This window comes from Chenopodium album, chromosome 15 (assembly GCF_948465745.1).
Source record: "Chenopodium album chromosome 15, dcCheAlbu1.1, whole genome shotgun sequence".
Lineage (NCBI taxonomy): Eukaryota > Viridiplantae > Streptophyta > Magnoliopsida > Caryophyllales > Amaranthaceae > Chenopodium > Chenopodium album.
The window spans coordinates 19,134,609-19,141,297 of NC_137848.1; positions in this window are offsets into that span (position 1 = coordinate 19,134,609).

Sequence of the window (6,689 nt, forward strand, 5' to 3'; positions counted from 1 at the left end):
ATATCCATATCCACTTGGTAAGCTCTTCTTACTTGGTTCCTGTAATAGGAGCATATAGTGAGTCATTAATGGTATCTAATACCTTATGAATTGCTTGTATTCAAGTGTAAGTTTATAAAGAAGATACCAGAGGTAGAGATTTCTCTTCCCTTTGCCTCATCTTCCAGGTGCATGCTGCATTCTCTCTTGTAGTGGCCCTGCCTACTACAGTAGAAGTATCGCATCTTTGCCTTGTTCTTGAACTCCTTCGTCTTTTCCCTTAGAGTAAGTTTGAGCTTAGTGCTTCCGTAAGAATCAGCTCTTTGAAGGTCATGGACAACCTCCATCAAAGAGAGTTTGTTCCGATTGGCGGTTAGCTGCATTTTCAATGCAACATAGCCCGAATGGAGAGAACTTAATGGCATGTGAGCCACTTGCTCATCCTCCACTGGCTTGCCAATGAGCTCCAGGTGAGTGAATAGCCTTGTCATTGGGAGCACGTGGGCTCAAAGCGGCATTTCGGGTCTTAGTCTAGCATTATAGACTTGTGCCCATACCTCTTGCCTCTTCTTGGCAAGGCATCCCTCTTGCGGTGGCTTAATCTTCATGTTGGAGAGTGACCTAGTCACTTCCTCCAGGAGACCATCATAGTTTCCTTTGATGCTCTTGATGACCCTTAAATTGACTATATCCTCTAGAGCTTTGAGGAGCATGTTCGGAAAATAGTTGGAGAACTTCCCCTTCCATTGTTTCGGCATGGAGTTTTCCATAATTCGTGAGACACTTTTTCAATCCCAACTCCATTCCTCATAAGCCTTATCACTCATAAGCCCTTTTGAGTAAAAACTTGGGATGGGTATGTCGAGAATGTGCTCTAATTAGAAATTTCGGAGGGTCTTTCGGAGCTCCTCTTCCCACTCCTTAAAGTTCACCAAGTTAAAAGAAAATGGTAACTTTTCAGGAAGTTCCGGGCACATTAGGTTGTTGTCGTTGTTAGTTGAAGACATAATTGTACAATTGAAAGAATATGAAATGAAAAACCATTCCCAATACTTAAATAAGATTGAGTTCATGCATATATATATCAAACTTATTTAAACGTCTTATTCACACACATTAAAACTGTCCCTATTAAGTGAGAATAAATCGATTCGAAGATCCAAAGAATCAATGAGTAGTTAAGCATGCTTTGTCTTGTCTTAACACTTATTATTCTAAGGTAAGAAACTCTTTGCTAATGGCTCAAATCCACTCTTGGTTAGATAAATCGTCGCATCTAATTCTCTCTCAACAATTTATCCACTTTGCCACAACATGTTAGGACTCCTTCACTCATATCGTTGAGTCTAACCAAAACCAACATGTATGTGATGTCTTGCTTCAACAAACCCATCAACATACCTTACGTTCCTAAGGAGATAGTGATGCCTAGATTTGGCATAGCCCATTACTATGCGCATTAGTTCGGTAAGTGTTATTTTGGAATGACATGTTTTACTCAATATTTTAGGGACCTAGGGTTTCTATGTTGGTTGATTTAAGTGAACTTAATTAATCATCACAACATTCGAAATCCTAGACATGCATCTAGCATATTATTCATATATATATAAGCATAAATATATATTAAAAACATGAGGAAATGATGCATTTAGCAACTAGCATGACCCCTTGAGTCTTCAAATCTTCAAGGGTCTTTACTTGCAACTTTATGGCTTCGTCTTCCAAGAAACTCCGTCTTCAAAACATAACCAAAATAATGAAAATACTAGTATCTACGATTAGGACTAATCTACATATTAAGGTACAAAAATATGCAATGGTTCGCAGACCGTATTTAGATTTACAAAAATACATGACGGAACGCAATCCGTATTTTCTATCCTAATCGAGCCCCACTAGTTGCCATTTTATAAAACCTGTGAGAGAATATACATTCTATTCATCCATTCACTATATGTGAATGGCCCATGCATTTTACAACGATAAACAAGTAACAATGCATAAACACGCGTAAACTAGTAACTAATTAAAGTGGTTAATCCGATTAACACACCTAACTAAAACTAGTCAAAGTTGTTTAACCAATTATGTGATTAAGCGCAATTAAAATAATGAAGCTCCAACTAAATTCGGCATCCAACTTAATTAATCTAATTAATTAATCCGGTAAACCCAAAATTTTGCAAGTGCCGCTCAAAACCGAGGCCTAGCCTCAAAAATTTAAATTAAAATAAATAAACCTAATTAAAATAATTAATATAACTAAATGACATAAATAACAAGACAGAGAGAAAATACCATCTTACCCTTGTCGCGTGCTTCGCTCACACCACGGAGCTCTTACTTGAAAAACCGAGTCTTGCAAGTGCAAAGACCTCCTACGGTATCCACCCGCAACTCGACCCGATCGGTCTCTTACTCGGAGTTTAGTCGAGTCGGACCAAAACACTACTCGAGTATTATGTGAACTTAAAGGTTTTCTCTCAAGTGGAAATGCCTTTTTGAGTTCTTAATCAAGTGATTTTCTCCAATTCCCAAGGTGGGTATTTATAGAGAATGTCATATGAGAATTCCACTCTCCCATCAATGTGGGAGAGTTGGTAAAATCAATTTTCTCATTTTGTTTTTAAATAAAAAATAAAAAGAAATCCCTAATAAATAATTAATCAACAAGTGGTATTCATGGAAGGAGAGGGTAGGTGAGGACCACAAGGGGAGGGGACCATTGCCTTCCTTCCCAAGCTTCCCCAACCGCCACTTACCCTCACTCGACTCCTCTCACAAAGCGCTACGTAGCGCCCAGCCTTGGGCAGCAAGGCGCGCTCAGCTAGCGGCCCTTGTGCCTGGCTGGGCTGCCTGTTCATGCTTTGGTGCAGGAGGCCTACTGCCTCGGCCCAGCAAGCCACGTATGCTTGCGGGCTGCTGGCCGAGGCATGCACGCGTCTTGGTGCTGGCAGTGCTAGCACGCTAGCACATCGCTAGCTTGCTAGCGATGCTGGCTGCTAGCAGCTGTGTGGGCGCCAGCGTTACGTGCTAGCATTGCTAGCAGATGCGCGCGCTAATGATGCTAGCTGTTGTGCGTGCTAGCATGCTTGCTAGCATTGCTAGCCTTGGCGTGTTAGCACCATTTGCCCCTAGCATTCGGTTTGCTCAGGGCATTCTGATGCTAGGGGTATTTTGGTAATTGTTGATTAATTAATTTAATTTTACCGTCTCGTCTTTTATTATCTCGACTCGACTTGCGACGCTCATTCTCGACGCTCCTAGCTCGATTTTCGACGTCTAAATACATAATACTCGAGCGACTCATTAATTCCCTCCGGTTTAATTCGTCGTATCGGATCGTTAGTTACTTGGGTATGACCCGAAGGGTTCAGTCAAGATTAAGCTGTAATATTAATTGTGGATTAATATTACTGATAGGAAGCGACCTCCAACTAGGCATTCCGATCACTTGACCTCACTGAATAATTATCTTTCTAATAATTTTGAACCCTCTATCGGAATAATACACTTGTTCGTAGGACACCATTCCTATCAGTAATGAACCCTAATTCTGGAATTCGGCAAATTCAGGATTAGAAGCACTATTTTATCCATTAATTCGATGTAATAAGAACAAAATAGCATGCTTAAATGTCTAAACATAATCAATTATGCGTCTAATTATCAAACAAAAGAATTTCAATTAGGGCTACAATTTGTCAAATTACGCAATTAATTGTAAACATGCATACCTAATACCAGGTTCAAACTCTTGCCCTTTGCTGTACTCGTGCGATTCCCTCTTCGATTTCTTACAATTTTCTATTAAATTGTTTGTTAAATTGAGGAAGAAGGGGATAAACGTGACTATTCAAAGGGAAATTAAAAAAAGTGTCTGTTGGAGTGGGCCCCAGCAACAGTTCTATTAACAGAACTTGGATTTATGTGGTGTTAAAATAAAAGTGTATTTTTTTTTTGTAGAGTTAAAAAAAAAATTCTGGCTTTTTTATGGTGTTAAAATCTAAAATTTCCTTTTTTTTTGTTTTTTTTTTGGGTGAAAGAGGGACAAAGCCCGAAACAAACAAAAAACACACAAAACAAAAACTAGGGAAAATAAAAGAAAAGCAACAAAAACGAAAAACATAAAAATAAAACACTCGAACTAAGCCTTGTCCAAGGGAACAAGCCTAGCTCTGGCAACGTCGCTTAAATCCTCTAATAACGGCCCGAAGATCCTCTGGGATCGTCTCAAAGATGACCATCTTCTACACCGAGTTGACGCCAAAATTGGCTAGCCAGTCCGCAGCCCGGTTAGCCTCTTTATAGCAATGACTGATCTTCACTTTCCAACCCTCTCGTGCAATCATGGATTTACATTTATGAATGATGTTGATGAAAGGAGAGTTAGTTGGGGAATGCTCAACTAACAGTCAGATAGCAAACTCCGAATCTAAGGACACTTGAACAAGTCTTTGTCAGCGTTCCAATCTATTGCTAAACCACGAAGCACACCAAGCAACTCCGCCTTGTTGTTCAAACATATACCACAGTTGGTAGCAAAAACCGTATATACTTCTCAACCCTTCTCCCCGAACCACCTGGATTATACAAAAGGGGGTTGTCCATAGCACGATTGATATCAAAAACTTTAGCCATGATAAAAGTACCTTGGTCTAGAGGAATGCTAGGTGATTGAACAAATATTCTCTCATTTCTCCAGCCCCATAACCACCAACAAGTAACCATAAATGTTACTTTTTGAGCTTCTCCTTCAAGTGATTGTTCAGATTCAATATTGAACATGATCCATTCACGACATTGAATAGAATTATATTATATTGTCATCCCACCTAAGCCTTCTCCACACAATTATCGCAGTGAGGCATACCCTTAGAATGTGATTAACACTATGTTTATTTTCTCCCCACACTCCACATCTCGGGTCATTAGTCATCTTGCGAGTAAACTGCATAGCATTAGTCATGAGCATATCTCTAACTGCTAGCGTAGTTAACATTCTTATTTTTTGTGGCACACGAGCTCTCCAAATAACCTTCCAGCCTTAGCTTTGACGATTAGGAACCTCCACCTTGTTTCTAATAATCTTGATAGCAGATGAGATGGTAAAACCCCGGAAGGTTTACCATTCCAATAAAGACCATAAAATGCATCTTCATCATTTAATACCCCATGAGAAGCTACCATTTCCAGCACATCATCATTAAAAAAATTCGCAAATAATTCATACCTCCACCCCGAATTAAAATCCCAATACTTTTGAATTGTATCTTCAAGCAGCTCCAAGGGCGGTTTCGGGTTAGCCAATTCATACAAGGTCTCAGAGGAAGCCCAATGAAGCGTCCAAAATGCAATACCACCACTACCCATCGCCATGCTTACTCCTTTCTTGGGAATATCTACATTCTCTACAATTCCTTTCAAAACATTAGAAGCATCCGCCTTCTCTTTGAACATTTCAAGATCACACCTTCCACCACAATATTTATTGCGCAAGATATGAGACCAAAGAGAATTAGGTTTAGTAAGAACCCTCCATCCTAACTTAGCTAAAAAAAAGCCACATTAGCTTGTCTTATCGATGTAAGGCCTAAACCCCTTTCACCTTTTGATTTAGTTACGGTTTCCCAGGAAACAAGATGAGCTTTCTTGTGTTATTAATCACCACCCCACAAGAACCCCCTAGTCTTTAATTTTTATCAATCTCGTCGCAAATAGCCTTAGGAAGCTTTGTAGTTTGCATACTAAAATACGGCACCGAAGAGAGGTAGGCTTGCGCTAAAGTACTTCTACCTGCTAGCGAAAGGGTTTTCAATTTCCAACTTACTAATTTCGAATTAGTCTTCTCAATCAAGTACTGGTAATCTTGCTTGGTAGTCCTTCCATTAAAGATTAGAACTCCCAAATAACGACCCAAATCCTCCGTGTAGGTCATTCCCAAAGTATCACAAATAGCCTGTCAAACCTCACCCTCAATGTTACCTGAGAAAAAAGCACAGGACTTCTCATATCTCACTTTGCTTCCGGAAGCTCTACAAAATCTATCTAGGTAATTTTTCATACAAAGAGCTTGATCAATCGATGCATCATAAAAAAGAATTAGATCATCCACAAACGCAATATGAGAGACCTTCAACCCTTTCCTACAAGATCTAATTGCCTTCCATCCTCCAACCTTAACCTCATATTCAATTAAATGCGCCAATCTTTTCCATACAAATCACATAGAGATAAGGAGAAAGGGGTCACCTTGCCTAATACCACGGCTCGGGGTGAAGCTAGAAGTCGGTTCACCATTCCAAAGAATTTGTAACTTTGTTGATGTTACACAATTCATAACAATGTCAACCATTGAGTGCGGAAGTCGAAGTTCCAACAATGACTCTCTTATGAACGACCATTAGAGCCTATCATAAGCCTTCTCAAAATCAATTTTTACCACTATTAATCCTTGCTTTCCTTGTTTCTTCATCTCTTGCACTATAATGATATTATTAGTGATTTGTCGCTTAGGAACGAAACTACACTATGTCCGGGAAATTAGAGTCGGTAAAAGTGCTTTAAATGATTGACAATCACTTTAGTAACGATCTTGTAAGTGATGTTACAAAGACTAATTGGTCTAAATTGGTTCGGCTTTTAAGATGAGTCCATCTTTCGAATTAGCACCAAAAATGAATCATTAAGACCCTCTGGAAACGATT